Consider the following 12,155-nt stretch of genomic DNA (forward strand, 5'->3'; position numbering starts at 1 on the left):
TGGAGCTTGCAGTGAGCAGAGATTGCACCACTGCACTCCACCCTGGGCCACAGAGCAAGACTCTGTCTCAAAAAACAAGAAACTAAGTAAAAAAAGAAATGAGCAGAGTTTGTAAGACTGAAGACAAGAGACACTGCATGTAAGTAATCTGCTCCAATAAGGAAGTTGTTTCCTAAGGTGGCAGAGAGAAGAGTAACGTTACAGTTGGATACCTAAAAATAACTATCATAGCCAGGTGATCAACAGTGATAAGTCATCTTAATGCTATGTAGCCTAGGTATGATGTGATAAAAATGGCAGTTTACTTTTGTGGTATTCTTAAAACTATATACTCTTAGTCTAATCATAAGAAAAACATCAGACAAATCCAAATTAAAGGATGCTTTATAAAATAGCTGCTCAATACTCCTCAAAATTGTGAAGGTCATCAAAATTAAGGAAAATCTGAGACACTGTGATAAGCAAGGGACCATAGAGGGACATGATAACTCAATCTACTGTGGTACCCTGGAGAAGATGCTGGAACGACAACAACAAAAAGACACTTAAAAAATCTAGGCCAGGTGCACTGGCTCATGCCTGTAATCCCAGCACTTTGAGCGGCCGAAGAGAGCAGATCACCTGAGGTCAGGAGCTTGAGACCAGCCTGGTCAACATAGTGCAACCCCCATCTCTACTAAAAATGCAAAAATTAGCTGGGCATGGTGGTACATGCCTGTAATCCCAGCTACAAGGGAGGCTGAGGCAGGAGAATCGCTTGAACCCAGAAGGTGGAGGTTGCAGTGAGCTGAGACCATGCCATTGCTCCAGCCTGAGCAGCAGTGTGAAACTCTGTCTCAAAAAAAAAAAAAAAAAAAAAAAACACGAAACTCTAAATTAAATACAGATTTAGTTAATTGTAATGTATCAATAATGTATCAATATTAGTTTCTTAATTGTGAAAAATATACCATACCAATATAAGATGTTAACAATGGAGGAAACAGCATAGGCTACATGGGAACTCTGCACTATTTTCTCAATTTTTTCTGTAGGTCTGAAACTACTTGAAGGAAAAATGTATTTAAAAAAATAAATGGAATATTGGGATGATCCTTAAAATGCCCATACTGAGAGTAATGTAGACAAGCCATATAGCTGATACAGGATTTTTTTAAAGGCCTGTTTTCATCCTAGATATTTATTTCAATTTTCATCACATAGAGGCGACCTTTTTTATGTCTACAATGGCTTAGCAATGTGAATTCATTCTTCTAATACTGTATCTCATCTCACAAATCATTACCAGGCTTTTGCAGTGGGTCAACTTGTATTTCAAATATTCTCATCATTACCAAAAGATATAATGCATGTTTTTCTAACATACTTCATACGTGATCCAACCCCTATTTATCTATTTGTCTGACCTTATAGTCTTCCTATTTTTACTACATTTTAGTCATGTAGAATTCATCTAAAACACGCCAAGGTCTTTTTTTTTAAGAGTATTTCACTTATTTTCTCTTTTGCTTTGAATGCTTTTCCTACAGATTTTGCTTGGGTGGCACTTTCTCGTAAGCCAGGTTTCAGTTCAATTGTTGTTTCTTCTGAAAGGCTTTTTATCCGACCAACTATTCAAAAGAACAACTTTAGTCATTTTAGCTGTTGTCACTATCTGCAATTATTTCATTTGTTCTATTGTAGTAAATTCTGTCTACCACTAAAATGAAAGCAACATGAATGCAGGGATTGTGTTATCTGGTTTACCAATGTGTTCAATAAATATTTGTCAAATGCATGAAGGATTGTCATTGTCTCATGATTTAAGGACATATCCGTAAACTCCAATATCATCTTTGAAAGTTCTGTGACTCAAAAAACACATACAAACAACGAAGAGATATCTGGCCTGCCATCCACCCAGAAATCATCTGATCCTCAGAATGACTTTGTAAGATATTATCCCCATTCGGCTATTCCCCATATTTGACTCTCAGGATAACATAGGAAAGACAAAAAAAAAAAAACCCTCTTTTCTCAAGAGCAAAAACAGCAAATTAATGGAGAAAAATAATCTAATAACTTCAGGCCAAAAGATGAGTTGTCTCCCCAGAATGGATATCCATAGGTCTCTGGCTTAGGTGATTTCACTAGTTTTGGTGAAAGTTCTCCTATCCCTGCCTGAAAAGGGCTCATATATAACTATCTCAGCATTCTGGGGAGCCCACAGACTTCAACATCCTTCTGAAGTCCGTCTGTGTGCTTTCTCTAGGGGCAGGATATTTGGACAGCCGATCTCTTCTCAGCCAAAGAGGAGGGGCCAGAGGTGCTAAACTACAAATAGAGGTTCTTTGTTTGTTTGCTTTCACTCTTTTCATGTACATAGTGCAAAGAAAACGGGATTTCTGAGCACTTCTGAGATTAACGTCTACAAATTCCCACAGAAATTACATACCTGCTCAAGAAAAGGTAAACAATGGCATTTTAGTATGTCTGGTAGATGGGTTCTGTAAAGCAAGTTTGCCCATGATTTCCATGCTTATTTTCTGTGCATGTATTTCATACTTGATATAGGTGTGAAATATAATTTTCTGTTAATTAAACTTCTTAGCGTACTGTTGAGGCAAGAATATTTGCTCTAAATTTAAGATAGTCCCAGGAGTGGTGTCAAGATGGGGTTGGAGACAGAGAGGATATTTTTTTATTTCTAGTGGCATTCCATTTAACTAGAGGAAATCAGAAAAGATTATGCAGATTATAATGCTTTTCATACAACACAGTTCTGAGTCTTAAGAATTTTATTCATTCTCAAGTCTCAGTTTTAGCTAATATAGACCAAATTAATAAAACACTTTCCTTTTCCTGGTGATATGGTTTGGCTGTGTCCCCACCCAGATCTCACCTTGAATTATAATAATCCCCACATGTCAAGGGCAAGGCCAGGTGAAGATAATTGAATCATGGAGGCAGTTTCCCCCATACTATTCTCATGGTAGTGAGTAAGTCTCATGAGATCCGATGGTTTTATAATTGGGAGTTCCCCTGAACAAGCTCTCTTGCCTGCCACCATGATTTTGTTCCTCATTTGCCTTCCACCATGATCATGAGGTCTCCCCAGCCACATGGAACTGTGAGTCAATTAAACCTCTTTTCTTTATAAATTACCCAGTCTTGGGTATGTCTCTACTAGCAGTGTGACAACAGACTAATACACCTGCTATTACCTATGGATGTATACTTGCTTGAGAACCAAACATATTATTTGAAGTTAAATTGTGAAAGATACCTCATGATTATACTTCTTTGTTTGTTTGTTTTTTGAGACAGGGTCTCACCCTGTCAACCAAGCTGGAGTGCAGTGTTGTGATTATAGCTCACTGAAGCCTTAACCTCCTGGGCTCAAATGATCTTCCCGCCTGTCTCATGAGTAGTTTGAACTAAAGGCACATGCCATAATGCCCGGCTATTTTTTTTCTTTCTTTCTTTTTCAGAGATGAGTTCTCCCTAAGTTGCCTAGGCTGGTGTAAAACTCTTGGGCTCAAAAGACTTTCCTGCCTTAGCCTCCCAAAGTGCTAAGGTTACAGGTGTGAGCCACTGTGACTAGCCTGACTATAGTTTTTTGAAACACAAGAAATAAATGAAGACAACTTATTTTTACTATACATTTATAACCTAATTTGGATCACTGAATATTTTTCCCATTTATATATGCGTTTTTAAAAAAAGTTTGTTATACATTCTCTCTGTATTTTCCTCCTTTTTTTTTTTTTTTAAATCTACTTTAATCAGAGTTTTCTTCTGTACATGCCTCTGAAATAGCACTGGCAAAATAACTACACAACTTTAAATTGCCAAATACAACATTGAATTATCCAGCTATTGCCAAATTAATGCTGCATAACAGCTTCAGAATCTCAGTGGGTTACAAAAAAATTTATTTTCAGGGCCATGTGTTGCAGGTTGACTATAGTTGGACTAATTTAGGATGGGCATAGATAAGTGGCTTTGCTTTAGGTGGCTTGTTTATTTGGATTGGATTCAAGCTGACCGTTTCTCTCATCATCCCTAGCCCAGCTGCTATCTAGAGCATATTTTTCTCATAGTGAATGATGGCATGTTTTTGTCAGAATAAGTGGCAAGAGCACATAAGAGATTGAACCAAATTGTGCAAACCTTTATGGCATCTTTTTATATTGCATTTCTTAACATTCCATTGACTGAAGCAAGTAATGTCCATAAGCCCTATATTAACAGTGTTAGGAAAAGAAATTCCACTCACTGTAGCAGTATACTGTTAAGTTTTGCTTCACAGGACAGGAGAAGTATAATTCCAATTCAGAGAGCGTGTGGAAAGTTGCAAATAATAAGCCAATCTATCACTAAGAGTCAAATCTCAGTCTTCATCTTTTTTTTTTTTTTGAGATGGAGTCCCGCTCTGCCGCCCAGGCTGGACTGCAGTGGCCAGATCTCAGCTCACTGCAAGCTCCGCCTCCCCGGTTCACGCCATTCTCCTGTCTCAGCCTCCCGAGTAGCTGGGACTACAGGCGCCCGCCTCGTCGCCCGGCTAGTTTTTTGTATTTTCTATTAGAGACGGGGTTTCACCATATTAGCCAGGATGGTCTTGATCTCCTGACCTCGTGATCCGCCCGTCTCGGCCTCCCAAAGTGCTGGGATTACAGGCTTGAGCCACCGCGCCCAGCCCTCAGTCTTCATCTTATTGTTCTTAGTTTTCTGCAGTTGACTCCTGGCATCCCACCCTCATTATTCTCTTTCTAACTCAATAACTGATCCTCTTTAGTCTCCTTTGGTGCTTTCTTCATGTCTTCCTTTCTTCTTGGATGACCTCAGAACTAAGTTCTTGGAGCTCTTCTTTAGGTGATCTCACCCAATCTCATATTTCTAAATATTGTCAATATGATTAAAAACCTCTCCGAGTTAAATCTCTAACCTGCAAGTCTCTCTTAAACTTTGAACTTATATAGCCAACTGCCAACTCAGTATTTACCATTATAAATCCAAGGAGCATCTCAACTTCAACATAGCTGTCTTAGTTGAGGGTTGCTGTTACAAAGTAGCATATCCAGGTGGCTTATAAACAACAGAAATTTATTTCTCATGGTTCTAAAGACTGGGAAGTCCACGATCAAGGTCCCAGCAGATTCAGAGTCTGATGTGGGCCCACTATTTGATGCATAGTGGCCTTCTTCTCTGTGTGTCCTCACATGGAAAAAGGGGTAAGGGAGTTCTCAGGAGCCTCTTTTATTCCACCCTCAAAATCTAATCACCTGTGAAAGGCACCACCACCACCTAATACCGTCATATTGGTGGTTAGGATTTCAACATATGAATTGGGGGTTGGGGCAACAAACATTCAGTCTATAGCATTTTGCCTCTGGTCCCCCAAAGCTCATGTTATTCTCACAGGCAAAATGCATTCATTATATCTCAACAGCCCCTAAAGTCTTAACTTGTTCTATAATGAATTCTAAAGTCTAAAATCCAAAGTCTCACCTGAATATCATCTAAATTAGATATGGGTCAGATTTAAAGTACCGTTAATCCTGAGGCAAACTGCTCTTGAGCTGTGACATTGTGAAACCAGACAACCCAGGTGTTTCTAAAATGCAATCATGGCACAGGCATAGAATACTCATTTCCATTCCAAAAGAGAGAAATTAGGAAAAAGAAAGGGGTAACAGATTCCAAGTAAGTGTGAAGTACAAAGCAAACTCCATGAAATTTTGACTTTAGAATAATCCTCTTTGGCTCAATGCTGTGCCTTTTAGGCACACAGTGACAGAAGTCCTACCTTTCTGACCCACTGGGGTGACAATCCACCTCTGAAACCACTGGGGGAGTGGTCCCGCCTCCACAGCTTTGGACAATTGTTAGGCCTGTTGAAAGAAAGGTGATGGTCTCCCCTTTTGACACCAAGGAGGCAGTCCTAATGATCTCTGAATTGCATTTGAGGTCATTCTTCTCTGGTTTTAAAGAATAGTGCACATTTGAAGCTGAATAGCTCTACAGTTCTGTCCTGTAAAATACAAAAAGTAGGACAGTCTTCCTTTATTTCTTTTTGTGTCCTTCTTCTTCAGGTCAAAAACTAGAGCAGTTTTCCTGCTCTGGTGGCTGAGTAAGTCCGTGGTTCACATCTATATGAATCTCCTTATCTTGGCCACACCCTTAACATTCTTCCACGAAAACATCTCTCGTTTTCTTTCCATACGAATAAGCTGAGAAATGTTCACATCTTTAAGTTCTGCTTCCTTATTGCTTAATAATTCCATCTTTAAACCATTTATCCTTCTTTCAGCTTAGCAAAAGCAGTCAAGGACAGTTAAGCCTCCAAAACTTTGCTTAGAAATAACTTCAGCCAAATAGCTTCTACAAACCACTAGAACACAAACAGAATTCAGCAAAACTCTTTGCCCCTTTATAACAAATATTTTATTTTATCTATTGTCAACTAACATGCTCATTTCCATTTGAGACCTCATCAGAATGGCCTTTACTGTCCCGTATTTCTTCTAACATTCTGATGATTTAAAGCCTACCCCAAGTCTGAGTGCCAGAAAACCAGGAGCAAAATCTCCAAAGGCAGAAGAAGATGAATGTCCCAACTCAAGCAGACACCAAACTTGCCGTTCTTCCACATTTTATTCTATTCAGGCCCTCAACAGGTTGGTTGATGTCCATCAGCATTGGTGAGGGCAATCTTCCACATTTGCTCTACAGATTCAATAATGATTTCTTCTGAAAATATTCTCCCAGACACTCCCTGAAATAATATTTTGCCATATGTTGGGTCATCCCTTAGTATAGTCAAATTCACACCTAAAATTAATCATCACAGTCCTACCCTTTATCAACTTGGCATTCATAAACATGTTCCTAAATACTAAATACCTAAATAAAGACAATCACAAGGTCCTAATTCCAGCTAACATGATACAGCTATCCTGCACATTGGTCCCTTTTCCAGTAGCGAAGATAAAGTTGGTGAGTGATGTTTTATATTCTCCTGGTAACCCATTCTTAAATACTATTATGTAAAATTAATAATAACAAAATAGTGATATAAAGTCAGTACATTTTATGTTATATAATTGAAAAATAAGAGGAAAGAAAACAAAGATATTGGCTTAATATATGAATGTCTATATGTGTATATATATACACACACAGAGAGATGTATTTGTGTGTATATATGTGTACATATCAAATGCATGTATGTGTGTATATATATCAAAATAAGAAAACACTCATGGCAGTTTGAGTCCTTGTTTCTGTAACTAGTCATATGATTATAGCTGGTATTTATAACCATCTTCTTCTACTACTTACTCTGTATTTCCTTTGCTCTCAGCAAGCATCTTAGCTAATTGCGATTCTTTACCTGGTAGTGTGACTAAAACCTTCATTCCTGAAGAGTCTCACCTATTAGTAGTCCTGTTTGAATTGGGTTGTAGTTTTCCATTGGCCTTAATCACAGGACATGGTAACACTGAGAGACACTTTAATGGATCTCCTGTATTCCATACATATTCTCTTTGCCTCCATTTTGGAGTAGTAGTTCAATTTCCCCTTGGTAGTCAGGACTAATCACCACAGCTAACACCATAACTCCCTTCTTTCCTGTTGATTCAATGAGACAAGGAGCCCAAGGTGGACAGGTACTAATCTTAAAAATCCCAGTTCTGTGAAATCATTGTTGTGTCTCCTGGTAGAAATGTTCTTCCTTCTTGAACAAGATCCCTAGGCCAGCAGAGCAGAATGTCATGGGAACAGGAAGTAAGCATTTTGTTAGTGAATTTACAAGGGTGACAATAAGTGGTGTGGTGCTACTCCTGTTCCCACCTCTTGATTTCCAGGCTCATGAATCCTGGCTATGAAAGAAACAATACCGTATAATTAGAGGCTAATTTAGAGCATATACAGACTTCTGAAAAACCATGCCCCAGCCCCGCAAGGTTTTAGCACTCACTTGCACTGTAACTGAACCTTCTAAAGGCCATTTTATTGCTCTGTCAAGCAAGCTGCTTCAGAATGGTGGTGATCATGGTAAGACCAGTGAATTCATGAGCATGGCCTCCTTACCACATTTCTTTTGCTGTGACGTGATTTCATTGATTAGAAGCAATGCTGTGAGGAATACCATGGCAGTGTATAAGGCAATCTGTAGATCCATGTATGGTAGCTTTGGCAGAAACACTGCACTCAGGGAAGAAAAATCCAGAGTAAGTGTGCATTCCAATAAGGACGAAATACTACCCTTTCCATGATGGAAATAATTCAGTGTAATCAACCTGCCACCGGTATGTGGCTGATCACATTGGGAAATGATGCCATATAGAGGGCTCAGTGCCAGTCTCTGCTGCTGGCATGTTGGGCATACAGCAGAGGCCATAGACAGGTGAGCCTTGGTGAGTAAAAGTCCATGTCGCTGAGCCCATGCTTAACCTCTTTCCCTATCACCATGACCACTTTATTCATAAGCCAATTGGGTGATAGCAGGAGTGGTTGGGGAAAGAGGCTGACTGGTATCCACAGAATGGGTTACTCTGTCCACTTGATTTCAAAACCCCCTCTGCTGAGGTCACTTTTTGATGAGCATTCATGTAGGACACATATATTTTAACAACTTTTTTTTTTCCATTCAGAGAGGTATATTCATATACCTCCTCCCCGTGTTTCTTTGTCAGCAGTTTTCCAATTATGTTTCTTCAAATTCCCTGACTATGCAGTCAAACCATTGACTACAGCCCATGAACTGGCATAGAATCACTTTTTCTCATTTCTCTTTTGTGGCAAAGTGTGTGCAACCAGGTACACTGTTCAAAGATCTACCCACTGGGAGGATTTTCCATCACGACTGTCCTTCGGGGATGTCCCTGAGAGGGGCTGTTGTGATGTAGTTGCCCACTTTTGGGGGGAATCTGTGGAGTCACTAACCTGGCTAAATTTATGATAATCCTCTGTCATTCTCCCAGATCCATTTGTCTTCTGCATAGGCCGAATAGGGGAGTTGAATGGAGATATGGTGTGAATTGCTATCCTGCATCTTTTCTTAACAGTGGCACTAATAATCTGCAATTCCTCAATGACTGTTTTATTATTGGTGATTTACTATGTTCATGAGTAGAGGCTATTCTAGTGTTTTCACTTGGCTTTTCCCATCTTAATAGCCCTAACTACACAGATCAGAGAGCAAATGTGGGGATTCTTGCAGCTGCTATGTATGTCTATTTCAGTTATGCATTCTGGAACTGGGAATGCATAATTGCATACCCACAGGATGGGTTTAGGGACACACTCGACCCACTATGAGATGGACCTGAACTAAAACCTTATTTATCACCTGACCTTCATAAGCTCCTACTCTGAATGGTGAGCCACAATGATGTTTAGTATTATTTCAGAGCTAGTGTCCAGTAGTCCCCCTAAAATTGGATTATTTTATTTTCCCTAATGCACTGGCCAAGGTCTTTTTGGGGAAGACTGGGAGAAAGGTTTACAGCATAAATTTTTGGTAGTCTGTTGGAGTATTTCCTCAAGAGGAACTGGACTCCTCCTTACTTCAGGGGGGTTCTGGGCCTATAAATTGGCTCAAGTCTGAGAATTGATTGAAAGATGGTGACTAACTTTATAATTTGAGATACACTTTTGTTTACTTGACTTGGAATTTTTCTGTTTATGCATATCAAATAAGACTTTAGCAGACTTTTATTTCATAATTATACATATTCCAAAACATCGTGTAGTCAATTTTTTAAAATTATTTTTTATTATACTTTAAGTTCTGGGATACATGTGCAGAACGTGCAGGCTTGTTACATAGGTATACATGTGCCATGGTGGTTTGCTGCACCCATCAACCTGTCATTTACATTAGGTATTTCTCCTAATGCTATCCCTCCCCTAGTCCCCCACCCCCCCAATAGGCCTCAGTGTGTGATGTTCCCTCCATGTGTTTTCATTGTTCCACTCCTATGTATGAGTGAGAACATGAGGTGTTTGGTTTTCTGTTCCTGTATTAGTTTGCTGAGAATGATGGTTTCCAGCTTCACCCATGTCCCTGCAAAGGACATGAACTTATTCTTTTTTATGGCCACATAGTATTCCATGGTGTATATGTGCCACATTTTCTTTATCCAGTCTATCATTGATGGGCATTTGGGTTGGTCCCAAGTGTTTGCTATTGTGAATAGTGCTGCAATAAACATACGTGTGCATGTGTCTTTGTAGTAGAATGATCTATGATCCTTTGGGTTTTTACCCAGTAATGGAATTGCTGGGTCACATCTGGTTCTAGATCTTTGAGGAATCACCGCACTGTCTTCCACAATGGTTGGACTAATTTACACTCCCACCAACAGTGTAAAAGTGTTCCTATTTCTCCACATCCTCTCCAGAATCTGTTGTTTCCTGACTTTCTAATGATTGCTATTCTAACTGGCATGAGATGGTATCTCATTGTGGTTTTGATTTGCATTTCTCTAATGACCAGTGACGATGAGCTTTTTTTCATATGTTTGTTGGTTGCATAAATATCTTCTTTTGAGAAGTGTCTATTCATATCCTTCACCCACTTTTTGATGGGGTCTTTGTTTTTCTTTAAATTTGTTCAAGTTCCTTGTAGATTCTGGATATTAGCCCTTTGTCAGAGGGATAGATTGCAAAAATTTTCTCTCATTCTACAGGTTGCCTGTTCACTCTGATGATAGTTTCTTTTGCTGTGCAGAAGTTTTCTAATTAGATCCCATTTGTCAATTTTGGCTTTTGTTGTAATTGCTTTTGGTGTTTTAGTCATGACGTATTTGCCCATGCCTATGTCCTGAATGGGATTGCCTAGATTTTCTTCTAGGGTTTTTACAGTTTTAGGTCTTACATTTAAGTCTTTAATCCATCTTGAGTTAATTTTTGTATAAACTGTAAGGAAGGGATCCAATTTCAGTTTTCTGCATATGGCTAGCCAGTTTTCCCAACACCGTTTATTAAATAGGGAATCCTTTCCCCATTGCTTGTTTTTGTCAGGTTTGTCAAAGATCAGATGGTTGTAGATATGTGGGGTTATTTCTGAGGCCTCTGTTCTGTCCCATTGGTTTATATATCTGTTTTGGTACCAATACCATGCCGTTTTGGTTACTATCACCTTGTAGTATAGTTTGAAGTCAGGTAGTGTGATGCCTCTAGCTTTGTTCTTTTTGCTTAGGATTGTCTTGGCTATATGGGCTCATTTTTGGTTTCATTTGAAATTTAAAGTAGTTTTTTTTTTTTTTTCTAATTCTGTGAGGAAAGTCAATGGTAGCTTGATGGAAATAGCATTGAATCTATAAATTACTTTGTGCAGTCTGGCCATTTTCAAGATATTGATTCTTCCTATCCAGGAGCATGGAATTTTTTTCCATTTGTTTGTGTCCTCTTTTATTTCCTTGAGCAGTGGTTTGTAGTTCTCCTTGCAGAAGTCCTTCACATCCCTTGTAAGTTGTATTCCTAGGTATTTTATTCTGTTTGTAATTATTTAAGTTATTAAACTTATTTGTAGTAAATAAGTTCAAGTTCTCTTTGAACTTACTTATTTCTGCCTTAGTTTTGCTATTTACCCAGTTGTCATTCAGGAGCAGTTTTGTTCAGTTGTGAGTGGGAGTTCACTCATTATTTGGCTCTCTGTTTGTCTGTTATTGGTACATAGTAATGCTTGTGATTTTTGCACATTGATTTTGTATCCTGAGACTTTGCTGAATTTGCTTATCAGCTTAAGGATATTTTGGACTGAGATGATGGGGTTGTCTAAATATACAATCATGACATCTGCAGAGACAATTTGACTTCCTCTCTTCCTATTTGAATATGCTTTATTTCTTTCTCTTGCCTGATTGCCCTGTCCAGAACTTCCAATTCTATGTTGAATTGGAGTGGTGAAATAAGGCATCCTTGCCTTGTGCCAGTTTTCAAAGGGAATTCTTCCAGCTTTTGCCCATTCAGTATGATACTGGCTGTGGGTTTGTCATAAGTAGTTCTTATTATTTTGAGAAACATTCATTCAGTGCCTAGTTTATTGAGTGTTTTTAGCAATGAAGGGGTGTTGATTTTATTGAAGGCTTTTTCTGGATCTATTGAGATAATTGTGTATTTTTTGTCATTGGTTCCGATTATGCAATGGATTACATTTATTG

This window comes from Piliocolobus tephrosceles, chromosome 9 (genome assembly GCF_002776525.5).
Source record: "Piliocolobus tephrosceles isolate RC106 chromosome 9, ASM277652v3, whole genome shotgun sequence".
Taxonomy (NCBI): Eukaryota; Metazoa; Chordata; class Mammalia; order Primates; family Cercopithecidae; genus Piliocolobus; species Piliocolobus tephrosceles.